Genomic DNA, 15,973 nt, shown 5'->3' on the forward strand with positions numbered 1-15,973 from the left:
TCAAGGCACACAATGTTTTCGTAGAAACAAATTCACCCCAAAACTCCTGATGTAAATCCCGGATACTTTACCGCTGAGGCACACCTGCTCCCAGAGGCGCTCTTGACTATCCCTATTTCCCGCTTAAAGTTAGCAGACATATGGTCTTTTGATATTTTTTGTTTTTCTTGTGCTCAGGGAATCCTGGGAACACCACAACTGCCCTAATCCAATGGAAGCACAAGTTTTCTCGCAGAGCTGCATGTCGAGAGGCAAAAAGATGTTGGCACAATTTTCTGACATACAAAAAAGGAAACCATTATGTGCAGAATAAAACAACCAAACCATTCTGGAGTCTGATCACTTACAATAGCTTCCTTTACACTGCGAATGAAACGTGAAGCAGCTGTCCTTAGGGTGGATTAAATAACATACATTCATGAACATTTGAAGATGAACGTGGATGCCAGCAAGTCGTTAAAAGGAATTAAATATATATGTTTGGGTTACGTTAAGATTTGTCTATGAACAGTATTCGGAAGATTTCATTTATTATGACAATAATTCTGTTACTGATATTATTCAATGAATTTATCCATAAAGGAGGCCTAGAAACATTGTACAATTTATTAACAAAGATAGATTTTGCTTGAGGAAACTTTACAACCTCTGCAATGGCTCGGGAAGCGGTGGTTTGTCACTGCGGAATATGTGCACTGATTATAATGCACGGGCTACTTCCTGGTGACGATGGAAGTTTGCAATATTCAATGTCAAACACGTGCCTTGAAACAGAGATAGGAGACGCACCTCACCCCGCACGGAGTCAGCTTCCCTGGAACGCACACAGCCGCCGCACCCAAGTACTTCACAGGTCTTTTAAAGACCATTCACTTGTTAATGAGGCTTTGTTGTATTTCATCTCTTCTTAGCGCCCCTGCATCTCCACTCATTCAGAGGGGAGATGCAGGGGCGCTAAGAAGAGGTGAAATACAACAAAGCCTTATTAACAAGTGAATGGCTTTTAAAAGATTCACCCGGCCCCCATAGCTCCACGCTGCTGCAACCGGCGGTGCTTGCACAGGTACGATGTCTGCAAGGTCTGCGGGCCGCCAAGGAAGGCTTGCCGGGCCGCTGGCGGCCCGCAGGCCATACTATGAGGACCCCTGGCCTAGAGGTTCTTCTTACGGGAGATACAGAGGTTTTGGGAGGTCGTCCTTTCGGACCTACAGGCAGCCCCAGCAGCAGCAACAGCAGCAGCAAAATACCCTGTATAAGAGCTACAGGGGCAGGATCAGGGGTAGTGCTCGAGGTCGACAGCTCTCCTCCTCCTCTTCCTCTTTCTCCCTCCCTCCCACCACTGCAAAGCAGCCCTAGATCCACCATTCTGGATCATGTTGGTCCTGTGGGAGGTCGGCTTACCCATTTTCTACAAGATTGGGAATCGGTCACTACAGACCTTTGGGTTCTAGATCTTGTAGAAAATGGGTACGCTCTTCCCTTTCGGGAATTCCCTCCGAATGACCCTCCTTGCCAAGGTGCTTGCTCGGAGGATCACCTTCTTCTCCTGCAGGCGGAAGTCCTTACATTATTAAAAAAGGGTGCGATAGAGGTGGTTCCAGAGCAGGAGAGTGGTCAGGGATGCTACTTCCGGTATTTCCTGATTCCGAAGAAGGATGGCAGACGACGTCCAATCCTGGATCTCAGGATCTTGAACCTTTTTCTGAAGCAGGAGAAGTTCAAGATGCTCACCCTTGCGCAGGTTCTTCAAGCACTGCTACTGGAGGACTGGATGGTGACAATCGACTTGCAGGATGCGTATTTCCACTTCTCCATCCTGAAGTCGCACCGGAAATATCTCCGTTTTACAGTAGGGTCGCAACATTATCAGTTTGCGATCCTTCCGTTTGGTCTTACTACTGCACCTCGAGTCTTCACCAAGGGGATGGCAGTGGTGGCAGCCCATCTCAGAAGATCGGGGATTCCAGTTCTTCCCTATCTGGACGACTGGCTAATCAAAGCGGAGTTGCCGGAGAAGGTGCTTCATCATCTGCAGGTTACAACCCAGCTGTTGTACAAATTGGGTTCTCGATAAACTTGCCCAAATCTCACCTGGTGCCCTCTCAGCGCAACCTGTTCATAGGGGGGGTACTGGACACTACTGTGTGTCGAGCATTCCCTCCTCCTCAAAGAATTCTCGACGTACAGGAAATGATTCCCTTGTTTTACAATGGAGCGGTCGTTCCAGTTCTGAAGGTCCTTTGTCTGCTCGGTCTGTTTGCTTCCTGCATTCTGTTGTTCAACCATTCACGCTGGCACATGAGGGTGCTCCAGTGGTGCCTCCGCAGGCAGTGGTATCAGCACAATGGAGATCTCAGGGAGTCAGTCAGGATCTCCAGAGAAGCTGCAGCGGATGTGTCTTTGTGGAGCGCAATTTGTCTCAAGGAAAGCCCTTCCATCTACCTCCATTGGTGGCCACAGTAATAACGGATGCATCCACTTTAGGGTGGGGTGCGCATCTGGGGTTCTGGAGATCAAGGGTCTTTGGTCTCCAGAGGAAAGGTTGCTTCACATCAACCTTTTGGAGTTGCGGGCGATACGTTTGGCACTCAAGGCCTTCCTCCCTTCCTTTCGCGGTCAGTCGGTTCAAGTCCTGACGGACAACACTACCGCGATGTGGAATGTCAACAAGCCGGGAGGAGTGGGGTCGCATTGTCTCTGCAGAGAGGCTCTGCGTCTCTGGTCCTGGGTTCAGGATCATCAGATTTGTCTGATGGCAAATCATCTGGCCAGGGTTCTGAACGTGCGTGCAGACAGTCTCAGTCGGCAGTTCTCTGCCGACCACGAGTGGAGGCTCCATCCGGAGGTGGTTTGTCACGTCTTCCGGATGTGGGGAACTCCTCGTGTGGACCTGTTTGCCACTCATGAGAATGCTCACTGCCCGTCATTCTGCAGTCTCCAGTATCCGATGCAGGGAGCGTTTTGGGACGCGTTTCAGTTGAGATGGGACTCGCATCTCCTTTACGCGTTTCCTCCCATGCCTTTGATTCCTCGGGTTCTGAGGAAGATTCGCCAAGACCGGGTTCAAGTTATATTGATCGCCCGGATTGGCCAAGAAGGGTGTGGTATACAGATCTTCTCCACCTCTCTTCGTGCCCTCTGCTCCGTCTCCCTCTGAGGGCAGACCTCCTCTTGCAGTCGGAGGGGCAGGTTCTACACCCCCACCTCCAGAGCTTACACCTTCATGCCTGGAGATTGAACGGGGCAACCTGAATTCTTTTTCTCTCCCGCCTGACATGGTAGGTGTAATATTGTCTGCCAGACGACATTCCACCAAATCTATCTATTCTTATAGGTGGTCTAAATTTGTTCTTTGGTGCGGAGAGAAGTCTATTGACCCATTGAGGGCTCGTTTATCCAACATCCTTCAGTTTGCTCTTTCTCTTGCTCAGCAGGGCTTTTCTGTAGCTACTGTAAAGGGATATTTATCAGCTTTGTCGGCATTCCTTTGCTTGCCCGATAAGTTGTCCTTGTTTAAGTCACCTATTGTGTTGCGGTTCATTAAGGGCCTTACCAACAAATTTCCGCCTACTACCTTTATTTTGCCTCAATGGGACTTAAATCTTGTCTTAACTTACCTGATGGGTTCTCCCTTCGAGCCCTTGCACAAGTGTCCCTTAAGGCTGTTGTCTTTCAAAACAGTTTTTCTCATTGCCATTACCTCGGCAAGGAGGGAAAGTGAGCTTCAAGCTCTGAGTTCGAAACCCCCGTTCTTGACCATTCATGCTGAAAGAATGGTACTGTTGGAAAAACGCACTCCCACACTGAAAGGGTGGTGGTGTCCTCCTCAACACACTGTGGTAGCTTGGCTCGAGTGGTCAGGAATCAGGCACCGTGCTAAGCATACGTCATACCCATACAATAACCATGCGTGCATCCGTTCCAAAAACGACTCTACACCGTAAAAATTATGAAAATATTTCTCTTTATCTTCTTTTTCTCTTAGTTGCTGATTAAATAAATAATAACACAATCACAATATACAAGGCTTTTTAAATAGTGCAGGTCAAATAAATACTGTCTTAATGATTCAATAAATAGGGGTGATCATAAATAATTAAGGCATAAATATAAGTGCAATACATACAGGCAATTAAATATTCTGAGGCAATAAATACTGCAAACCAATAAATATTGTGCGACAATAAATACTGTGGAACAATAAATACAGTGAAGCAATAAATAAGTTAAATACAATAAATACAGTGCTCTCAATAAATAATTAAAAGGTGACAGTGACACTTATAGAATCAGATCACATTTGAGATTACTATGGGCTGATTTGGCCCAGGCACAGCTTGTGGTTAGGTGGATGGCTTGAGGGTGTCTACTCCCTGGCTTGTACAAGGCTGAGGCCTAAACTGAGGTAGATCAAGGGGGGAATTCTAGAGACCTGGCTCTCTCACCCTACACAACCCCTCTGAATTAGTCTCAGCTCACCCCTGGCACAATCAAGCTGGTTCCAGCACCTCTCTAGCCCCTAGAGTAGTCTCTCAGGATTCCACAGGGCCTTAGGCGCCCTCTATTCCACTTACTGCCCTTTTTCTGAAGCTCCGACGCCGCTGGAGTCGTGTCGACGCCGTGAGGCGGTTCCGGTTCGATGTCGGCGGCCTCGGCACAATGTCAGTTCTTGACGACGCCGGTAGGCGGTTCCGGATCGATGTCGGCGGCCTCGGCTCGATCTCGACCTCCGGTTCGATGACGTCGGGCAGTCTTGGCTCGATGTCGACTTCGGGCGGCTCCGGTCCGATGGCGACCTCAGGTTCGATGACGTCGGCCGGCCTTGGCTCGATGTCGACTTCCGGCGGCTCCGGAGTGCGATCTCCACTCCCGACCTCCGGTGCTCCTCTCCTCAGGTTTCCGGCGACTCCGGAGTGCGACCTCCACTCCCGACCTCCGGCACGCTTCTCTCCTCAGGTTCCGGCGACTCCGGAGTGCGACCTCCACTCCCGACCTCCGGCACGCTTCACCTCGGTCTCCGGCGACTCCGGAGGGCGGACTTCACTCCCCCGTCGACGCCGCTCACTCGACCTCGGGTGACTTCCTCCTCGACCTCTGGTACTCTCTACGACCTCCGTCGGCGCCCTTTCTCGACCTCTGGCGGCTCCGGGTACGACGTCTGCTTTTCCAGTCAGCGCCGCTTCTCCACCTCGGGCTCCAGGTCTCCAGGCTACTCGACGTCGGACTCCAGGGAAACCAGTATCCAGGTCAGGATCTTGCTGTTCTTTGCTTCTAAGGCCTGTTCCTGCTGTCCAGGTCCTTAAGATGGTTTTTCTTACTTCTTCCCACACAGGGCTCCAGGCTGGGCTCAGTCAGTAGGGACTAGTATCAAGGGTGGGTTTATGGACCCCACTCCAGGCACAAGTTTCCACCCCTGCTGCCTCACTCCTTCCTCCTTCAGGTTTCTGCTGCTCACTCTTCACCAGTCAGGTGCCAACTGCCAACTCTCTGTCTTAGCTTCCCAACATTCTAAACCGCCTCCAACTGTCACAGGGCTCCAGAATGTTGCAGAAGGTTCTAGTAGGTTCCAGTGGGTGCTGGTGATGTCACAGGTGGCCACCATTTTGTGCTCCAGGCCCTCAGACAGAAGTTCCAGGGGTAGATAAAATGGCTCCCTGAATCTGCATCAACACTAAAAAGTCTGGTGGTTCCCAAAAAGGAAAAATTCTAACAGGGTTTGAGGCAAAAGTGGGACAAAATAAATAATGATGAGGAGGGACCACCCAAAGGGCTGACAGGTCTAACACGCGTCCCCCCCAGCTGAAAGTGGGGAGAGCTACCCAACCCCTTGGGAGTTCTCATCACTAAGGCGGAAATACCTTGAGAGACCGTCTGCATTGGCGTGGTCCACTCCAGGCCGATGTTCCACCTGAAAGTCCATTCCCTGTAGGGAAATAGACCACCTCAACAACTTGGGATTCTCCCCCTTCATCTGCATCAGCCAACGAAGGGGTCGGTGGTCGGTCTGAACTAGGAAGTGCGAGCCAAACAGGTATGGCCGCAACTTCTTCAGAGCCCATACCACTGCAAAGGCTTCACGCTCAATTGCACTCCACTTCTGTTCCCTGGGGAGTAGTCTCCGGGATAGGAAGACCACGGGTTGATCCAGACCCTCTTCGTTGAGTTGCGATAACACTGCCCCAATGCCATGTTCTGATGCATCCGTCTGGACAATGAACTCCTTGGAAAAGTCTGGGGCCCTTAAGACCGGGGCCTCGCACATGGCTTTCTTCAATCTCACAAAGGCCTGCTGACAAGCCTCCGTCCAGACTACCCGTCGAGGTTGTTTCTTGGACGTGAGCTCCGTGAGGGGGGCTACGATGGTACCGTACCCCTTCACGAAGCGGCGGTAGTATCCCGTGAGGCCCAGAAAAGCTCGGACCTCAGTCTGTGTCTTGGGGGTTCCCAGGCCATGATGGCCTCGATCTTCGCCTGGAGGGGTTGCACCGCTCCCCTACCCACCAAGTGTCCAAGGTACACTACCGACCCCTGCCCGATCTGGCACTTGCTGGCCTTGATCGTCAATCCAGCTTGTCTCAGGGCCTGGAGAACAGCTTGCAGGTGACGCAAGTGATCCTCCCAGCTGTTACTGAAGACGGCTATGTCATCCAGATAAGCAGCAGAGAAACTCTCCATTCCGGTGAGGATCTGGTTTACCAGGCGCTGAAACGTGGCAGGTGCGTTCTTGAGCCCAAAGGGCATCACGCAGAACTGGTAGTGGCCATTGGGCGTGGAGAAGGCTGACCTTTCCCTTGCTCCATCAGTCAAAGAGATCTGCCAGTACCCAGAAGTAAGGTCAAAGGTACTCAGATATTGGGCAGCTCCCAGCCGGTCAATCAATTCATCCGCCCTAGGGATCGGATGAGCATCAGTTTTGGTCACTGAATTCAGTCCCCGGTAGTCCACACAGAACCTCAGTTCCGGTTGGGCACCCGGTGGTGCAGCTTTTGGTACTAACACCACCGGACTGGACCAGGGGCTGCTAGAAGGTTCGATCACTCCTAGCTCCAGCATCTTAGTGACTTCACTGTGAATGCTGGCCTTCACCTTGTCTGACATCCGGTAGATCTTGGACTTCACAGGTGGGCTGTCTCCTGTGTCCACGTCATGGACGCACAGGTGAGTCCTACCCGGGACAAGGGAGAACAACGAAGAGTACTGCCCCAGGACCTGGCGGCAGTCCTCCTGCTGTTCAGGAGTTAGAGATGGGGAGAGAATCACTCCCTCCACCGACCCATCCTTTTCTTGAGACGCAAACAAATCGGGGAGAGGCTCGCTTTCCACGTCCTCTCCTCCGTCAGTCACCATCATCAAGATGACTTCGGGCCTCTCGTGGTGGGGTTTGAGGCGGTTGGCGTGCAGCACCCGTAGGGGCTGACGAGGGGTCTTCAGGTCCACCAAGTAGGTAGCCTTACCCTTCTTCTCCAACACCTCAAAGGGTCCTGACCAGCGATCCTGGAGGGCGCTAAGCTCTCCTGGTTCGATCACCCACACCTTCTGGCCAGGCTCCAACTCCACCGGGTGAGCGTTGTGTTCATACCACGCCTTCATCACTGCTTGGCTGGCTTCCAAGTTGTCAGAAGCTTGCTTCCACAACTTAGCCATTTGGCTCCGGAAGGCCAGCATGTAGCTCACCACATCCTGGGGAAGCTTTCTGGGAGTTCTTTCCCATCCGTCTCTCACCAGGTTGAGAGGTCCACGTACAGGGTGCCCATACAGAAGCTCGAAGGGGCTGAAGCCCACTCCCTTCTGTGGCACTTCCCTGTAAGAAAAGAGTAGACAGGGTAGGAGGACGTCCCATTTCCTCCGCAGGCTTTCAGGCAGACTTCTGATCATGCCCTTCAAGGTTTTGTTAAACCTTTCCACCAGACCATTGGTCTGGGGGTGGTAAGGAGTTGTGAACCGGTAGGTCACTCCACACTCCTTCCACATCGCCCGCATGTACGCTGACATGAAGTTGGTCCCCCTGTCGGACACAACTTCCTTGGGAAAACCCACTCGGGTAAAGATTCCCATTAGGGCCCTAGCCACAACAGGTGCTGTTATGGTCCTCAGAGGTATTGCCTCTGGGTACCGTGTGGCATGATCCACCAGAACCAGGATAAACCTGTGACCAGCTGTAGTAGGTGGATCTAACGGACCCACAATGTCGATGCCCACCCTTTCAAAGGGGGTGCTAATGACAGGAAGTGGTTCCAGGGGAGCTTTCAGCTTCACCCCTGTTTTCCCACTGGCTTGGCAAGACACACATGTCCGGCAGTAGGTATCGGACGACACTTTCATTTGAGGCCAATAAAAGTGTGGGACAAGACGGGCGAAGGTCTTGTCTTGCCCCAGGTGTCCTGCCAATGGGATCTCGTGAGCCAACTCCAGAAGGAAGGCTCGATAACGTTGAGGGACTACCAAGGCTCGTGACGATCCATGTAGGGGTGCCTTGGGTTCACTGTAGAGGAGGCCATCCTCCCAGTAAACACTGTAGTTCCCTTCAACGTTCCCTGCTGCCTGGGCTTCGGCCTGTCGCCTCAGCCCCTCAAGGGTAGGGCACTCCCTCTGGCCCTGGCAGAATTCGTCCCTGGACGGGCCTCCCTCCACGTGCCACTCGGCCGGAATGGGTAGGTCCCCCAGTTTGGTAACATCCCCCACCGCAGACTCCTGGTCCACCACCTCCGGTGGCCTATCCGTCCTACGGGGTGTGGACGCCGAGGCAGGCTCCTCCTGTCCTCGGTTCTTCCCTTGACTGGCAGCTGGCTGGGCCTTTGTTCCAGGCTCCAGCCGAAACGAACTCCCTCTCCGGGTAGTCGCGGACCTTGTGCTCACACAGGCCCAGTCAGGTGTACCCAGCATCTCAGTATGAGTCCGGTATTCCACCTCCTTCCAAGCGTTGTGCTCCATGTCATTCCCCAGTAGACAATCGACTGGCACGGCAGGGCTTACGGCAACTCGAAGTGAACCTGCAACCCCCCCCCATTCAAAGGGAACCTCGGCCACTGGATAGTGGCCTGTTCTGCCGTCAGCCATCGCGGCTGGGTGGAGTACATCGGGAATTACCTGCTCTGGAGACACCAGTTGACTACGTACCATAGTCATACTGGCTCCTGTGTCTCTCAGAGCCTCCCCTCTTTGGCCGTTGATGGTGACCCACTGCCCATACTTTACGGTATTTGCGGGCACCTGGATCTTAGGAACCATCTCCCGTTCTCCCAGGGACACTAAAGTGACTCCCGCCCACTCCCTTCCCTTAGTTAAGGGCATCTCCTCCCCGAGCACTACACTAGCTACTCCGGGGGTCTTTCCTCCAATGGGAGGGGGTGGTCGTTTCAGGCACTTCGGATCTCCTTTATAGTGTCCAACGCCACCGCACTCGTAGCAATGGACAACCCTTGGCTGCTGACTCTGGCCAGGATTAGGGTTTCTGGGTGGGTTAGCCCTAGGGGTGAATCCTGTTCCCTTCCCTTGGAAGTTATTTTGGGGGCCTTTGGAGAACTCCTTTTTCTTTTCCCCTCCCTCTTTCTTCTGAGGGGCGCCCTGTCCGGCCTTTTGAGTATCCCCTCCAGTCCCCCTTGTGGACACCCGGGTACTAGCCCAAATGTCCGCCTCCTCAGCAAGCTTCCGGGGACTGGTCAGCTTGCTATCCACCAGGTGTTGACGCAGTTCAGGGAAACATTTCTCGAGCAGGTGTTCCTTCAGTACTAGATCAAACAACCCCTCGTAGTTCCTCACTTCACTGCCCTGAATCCAACCCTCTAGTGCCTTCTTTGCATAGTCCAGGAAGTCCACCCAATTCTGTGTGCCCAGTTTGTGACTACCCCTGAACTTCTGTCTGTACTTTTCGGGTGTTAGTCCAAACTTTCTTATGAGCGCCAGTTTCATGGTGGGGTAGTGGGTCTGCTCATCCTCCTCGAGGGCCAATAATGCATCCCTACCAGCTGGAGGCATGTACTTGTACAATCCCGCTCCCCAGTACTTCTCTGGAACCCCATGGGCCCTTAACGAGACCTCATAGGCCGCTAGCCACTTGGCGATATCGTCACCCACCCCATAGCTAGCTACTATGTCCTTTGGCAGGTAGGGTTTGGGTTCCCTGGTGTACTCTCGTTCTTCGCTGCCACCGTTAGGTACAGGGTGTGCCCCGATTCTCAGGATCTGAAGATCTATCTCTTTCAGCCTTATCTCATGAGCCATCCTCTGTTCCTCCTTCTCTTTCTCCAGCCTTGCTAAGTCCCATGTGAGCTGTCTTTTCTCCCTCCGGTCTGTTAACTCCACTTCAGACAAGCCACCGCTAGAGGCACTGCTGCCCTTCCTGTAAAGTGTCCTGGGCCCCGCTAACAGGTTCCCCACCTCAGGTTGGTACAAACCAGCTCCCTTACTGTCGGGCTCTCTATCCCTGTCCTCCTCCTCAGCCTTGCTTTCTCGTCGTGCCTCCCCCCAAGCCCTTAAGCTGGTTTGGAGTGCACCCTTCTTTGCTCCTGGGGGACAATACACCCCCTCCCGCTGACAAAACTCCCTGAGTTGGGCCACAGTGTACGTTTCTAAATTCTCCAGTACAAACTCCATCTTGCCCACTCAGGTCAGAGGACAGTTACTGGCAGTAACTATGCAGGGGGGTACCTTATATAATACCTCCTCCCACCACCAGAGTAAATTTGGAAAAACAAAACTCACAATTAGGAAGGCCGCTTTGAGAAAACTCCCGGTGTAGGCCTATGGACTACCCACAGTTATTGTCGAGTATGCGTAATGAGGAAATATGAATTTTTATGGTCAATTGTGTCCCCTATCTAGACCCCAACGGCTCCATGTACATGCTACGAGTACATGTATGTTCCCTCCACTTCAAGCTATGAAGACGCAAATACAATTGTGTCCAACGTTAATATGTACTCTTTCATATCTGCCATGAATGGGCCAGATATTCCGTTCCTAAGTATGCCTTGCCACCGTCTTTATATGGTATACTTTTCACGTTTTCCAGCTCTGGCAAGGTAGGCCCTGAATTCTGCCATCGAGCTTTTTCCTGCTTCTGCCTCTGAATGCTCCAGCCTGGACCTGCATCTGTATCCATGAACTTTGTCTCACTCCCTGCGCGGCTAACGGTGCCTGACGCGGCCTGTTGCCTGCCAAAAACTGTATTCAGCCTTCAAGTTATCTGCTCCGCTCCTCATTCAATGCATTCCTGTCTAGTAGTTTAGGTAAACATCCTTCCAGCTACCGAGCAAAGGGCCCGGCCTCACTGTCTTTATGCAAGTAATTCATAGTCCCTGTTACCATGGAAGGCCCATGCCCCCCTCGCATCTCATGTAGACACTTAGACGCCTGTACACGCACTAGCAGTCAGTATAGAATAGGATTTGTCCGAGAAGACCTTTCCTTCTAGATAATATAGTTCTTTAAACACAAGATATTAGATATGATTTAGGACTAGGTTGTCCTGACACCCCAGACTTCTGTCTCCTCATGTAGGGCTAAATGTCAAGTTCCCTTCACCCTAGTTACACGTCAATCACACGTCATGCGGCTGCGCGCGCATCTCTGCCATGTAATTTTTGCTGACTTTTCAGGATTCTCTTATGGATCCACCCATTTGTGACATCATTTTAAATGACGTTTCTAGTATACGCCTTTATGCACGCCTATTATTACGCCTTTTTCATTACGTATGTGTATTCTTATCTGTATTATCAGCTGTTACGCCTCCTGCATCTGTCTTACTGTAATGCATTTCATATATATATTATTACTTGTCTATAATGTATTGCTGATCCCTTCCTGAACCTTCGTGGTGACGGAACTCGATTGCCTGGTTCGAACCATCATTCCTTTGTAAGGAATAAAGTCCTTTTTAGAACCTCTAATACCACGGATTCTGCCTCTTATTTTACTGAGTTATTCTTATTGTATTTTACCGCATAAAAAATAGTACAGGTAATTTAAATATTTACCACATAAATTGGCGCCCGAACAGGGACACCTCTCACACCCCACGCGCCGGAGGTGCGTTGCAGACCCGGTCTCCTGCCACAGCCGGACGGACAATTACGCGTACCCGCAGGATTTCCTGTATCTCCCTCAGGCCAACGGGGGCGACTGAGGCTGCGATCAACACCCAGACGAGGCGGTGAGGAGTGCGGAGAATCCCGACCAGAGCCTAGCTGAGAGAGCAAGATCCGAGGTATACAGAGGCCCACCAGATTCCGAAGTTCCGAAGTATCTAAGTCACGAGTCGAGTCCAGTCCAGTTTGGTCTAGTCCAGTCCAGACTTCCGAGGCCTTCCATTCCGTGCTTCCCGGTGAGTACCGTTGCTGGGGACGTATCTAGACGTGCACATTAGTTTGTGCCGGTCAAGACGGGTCTGGGTACACAGACCTGGTCTGCACTGTTTTAGCAGTGTATCTGTACTGTTTAGCAGTACATATAGTATATAGTATATTTAGTATCATGCAGTTAACTAGTTTTATTCTAATTATTATTGTTCGTTCTAAAAGTTTTGATATGTTTTAAATGTCGTGGTATGAGTGATTGTTTGATCTTCATTATTGTGTTTATTGTAATTATTGTGTTCAAAAACCGAGTAAGAATTAAGTAGCAAGGTTCAAGATGCCGTTATTTTCAAAATTAAGACAGATAAAAACTAGAAAAGGGATACTCGAGGAAGCTGTTCCTATCCCACCTAGGGACACTCCAGGGTACTTTATGTACCATAAACATGGCCTAGATGCCGTATTATATCTTGATCTATGGGAGGACTACACCAAGGATTTAGCAGAGAGTCAGAGATGGCCCGCTGCCGGAACATGGGATGCAGATTGCATCATGAGAATAGAAGAAGCGTTATGGAAAAAGAAAGCCAGACAGTCACAGAAAGATGCCATTGAACTATGGCGTAAAGAATCGCATAGACGCACAGAGAAAGCGCTCAGAAAAGAAGAGAAAAGTAGGGAAGATTCCGAAAAGGCCCGAGAAAACATATTAATTGACGAAGGTACCCGAGTAAAAACAGAACAAGTAGACAGACAACGAAACACTCTTATGAATGGTATGTATCCTCTTCTGGCCGAGGGTTTGCCTAAGGCCACTTTGGAGGTACCAAAAGATCTGCCACCTCCGTTACTCCCGATTAAAGCACATCCCAAAACCGCAAAAGATATTTTCCTTTCTTCCTATTTAGACGATGTAGCTCCCGAATATGTTAATGTTCCACCACACACACCACCTGTCGATGGTGCTCAACCCCAAGATCATCCGCCCCCAACTCCGCAACAACAAACTCCTCCTCACATTCCAACAGTTTCATCTGTTTCTACCACTCTTCCTACATCTACCGTCTCTACTTTACATTCAACAAATCCTTTCGCGCCTAGCACCTCAGAAGGCGCAACAGGAGGTGCGACAGCGATTTTTTCCACGCCACCGCAAGGAAATAAATTGTCCTTTAGAGATTTAGCATACCAACATACACCTCAAACAGCAAGATCCGATAGGTTTAAGGAACATCTTGTGGATTGTAGATATGATCCAGTGCCCGGTAAAAATGACAGAATGCTGCTGTCATCACTACGTATACGACGAGCGTCCACATATTTAATGACACTACCAGGAATGGTTGCTCATCTGGACAATATATATCACTTTGTCCAATCAGGGCGAGGCCCTGAAAGTATTGACAAAGCCATGGAATACCAGAAAGTAGATATACAGAAACTACTGTTAAGCTTCCTCATAAACTGCTTGATCAGAAACAGAGATAGGCCTGAGGTGGATCAGGATGAAATGCAAGTGCTTACCAGATGGGGTCAGAATATATCAGAAGGGAAACATGATAAACAGAAGTGTATAGTAGCCATGTGCCGAAAGATCCGCAAAGAAGTAGAACGAATACATAAAATAAGATTAGAGGCAGACAAAACTGAATCAGAGGGAGAGGAGGAGGAAGAATCAGAAATGTCCACGGGACAATTAGAAACGATAGCTTATGTAGGTAGGGGAAGATCTTGTAACAATACCAGATACCTTAATGATCCAATACGTCCGATACGTCCAGAATGTAACAGACATTTTCAAGCCCCTATGTTAAATACGAGGTCCCCTGAACACCTATTCCAGGCTGCTGATAAATTACTCCGAGACCGAAGGGGGTATCATATGCTTGATTCTATGGATGAACAAGAATTAGCCAGGTCAGCAGTACAATGGGCTGACAGTTCTGAAAAATATAGTGATGATGCGCTAGCACACACGTTTCTGAATCTTACCCCAGACGAACAGCGTTTAGCTGGTATATACATGATACAACACCTCCTTATATTGTATAGAAGCCAACACTCCGATCCTGGTCCCCTACCTGATATACTGATAGAATTACTCACGAATAAATGGAGAGGTTCAGGTACTGATTTAATTAAAGAAATTCTAGAATATCGACACCAGTACATTGTCTTCGTATGCCCAGAACATGTTTCAGTTCCCACCGTGGAAAGAAAAACGTATCACATGGACAGACAGAACCCCTTACGCGAAGTACACCCAGTCAGAAATGATGACAATACGTTTAGACGCGTGTTTGTGTACACGCCCATAACCAAAATAGAACTATTGGAAATGAAAAAATTAGTGCCTAGCCATGACAAAGATCCAGCAGGTTTTCACCGTGAACTAAAGGACATGTTACTCATGGGTGATTATACCTATCCTGACATTATGAAAATATTGAAAGTATTATTGCCTGCCGGTATTTATGAGAAACTCAAGGAAAAAGAATGGGAGGTGGGAGACCAAAAGATTGATTGGACCGCATTAGAAAATGAAGAAAATAACCGAACTGCAGGCGTAGGGCTTGGGGACAAAACAAAAGCATTGCCAGGTCTATTAGTGCAAGTATTGCCACGTTTATTAACTACGAAAAAGGAAGATTGGGGAGCAATCTCAGCCTGTAAACAGAAACCCGAGGAAGACACCAGTGATTTTTATTCCCGATTTGAAAAATGTTTTGGTATTAATAGCGGCCTGAAAGCAAATAGTGAATCATATCCACATCTTTTTGTAACAAAACTAGTCGAGAATTCCCTGCCGCAGGTTAAAAACAGAGTATTGAAAGTTGAGAGCACTTGGCAAGCTAACACTCCTTCGCAAATGTTACAAATGTTACAGTATCACCAGAATAGAATTAGAGAAGAACAAGAACACGAACAAAGACGTATGAAAGACACGAAAATGAAAATGCTTGTCGCTCAGTCAGTTCCAGCTGATGGTCATAAAAAGGGTGCGGCAAGTAACTCAGCGGTTCCCGTTAAAGGGACATGCAACTATTGTAAACAGCCAGGTCATTATATAAACGATTGTGCAGTTCTGAAACATAATATCTCCACGGGTAAAACCAAGGAGAGACCACGTCCGCCTAGACAGGATCAGATCCAACAAAAAGTACCTCAGAATATACAGCCTATGCAAGCTGCACAACAGACCGTACCACAACAACAGCCACAGCCTATTGCTGCAACACAGAACACGACACAACAGATGTACCAGTATGCACAAAATGACTATCCAGAGTATCAGCGCTACACATGAAATAGCCTAGAGAGGGAAGTTGGCTTACCCCTTATTGAGGTCCCTGTAGATCAAGAGGGTCCTTATATACAGAGTCAAGTATTAGGGAAAGACAGAAAGTTCCTACTCGACACAGGGGCAAGCAGAACAACTATAAGTCACGATGAAGTTCCAGGGGCACCCCTCTCAGGCTCACAAAATATTTCCCTTGGTTTTTCAGGAAAGCCCACTATTAACGAAGTATCGCAACCACTTGCATTTACAGTCTGTCCATTAACACGGACTACAGATCTATTGCTTACGAAATCATGCCCAGAAAACTTGTTAGGTATAAAAACATTGAAAGCTCTAGGAGCTATAATATGTTGCTCTCCGGACGGAGTACGACTAT

General features: G+C 49.5%; 1 protein-coding gene across 1 annotated transcript in view; it reads left to right on the forward strand.

Moving 5' to 3' along the window:
- Positions 1–15,973, forward strand: part of CCDC39 (coiled-coil domain 39 molecular ruler complex subunit) — a 297,469-nt gene that overhangs the window by 128,794 nt on the left and 152,702 nt on the right. The window lies entirely within an intron of this gene.

The sequence above is a fragment of the Triturus cristatus genome, chromosome 11 (genome assembly GCF_964204655.1).
Source record: "Triturus cristatus chromosome 11, aTriCri1.1, whole genome shotgun sequence".
NCBI classification, from domain to species: domain Eukaryota; kingdom Metazoa; phylum Chordata; class Amphibia; order Caudata; family Salamandridae; genus Triturus; species Triturus cristatus.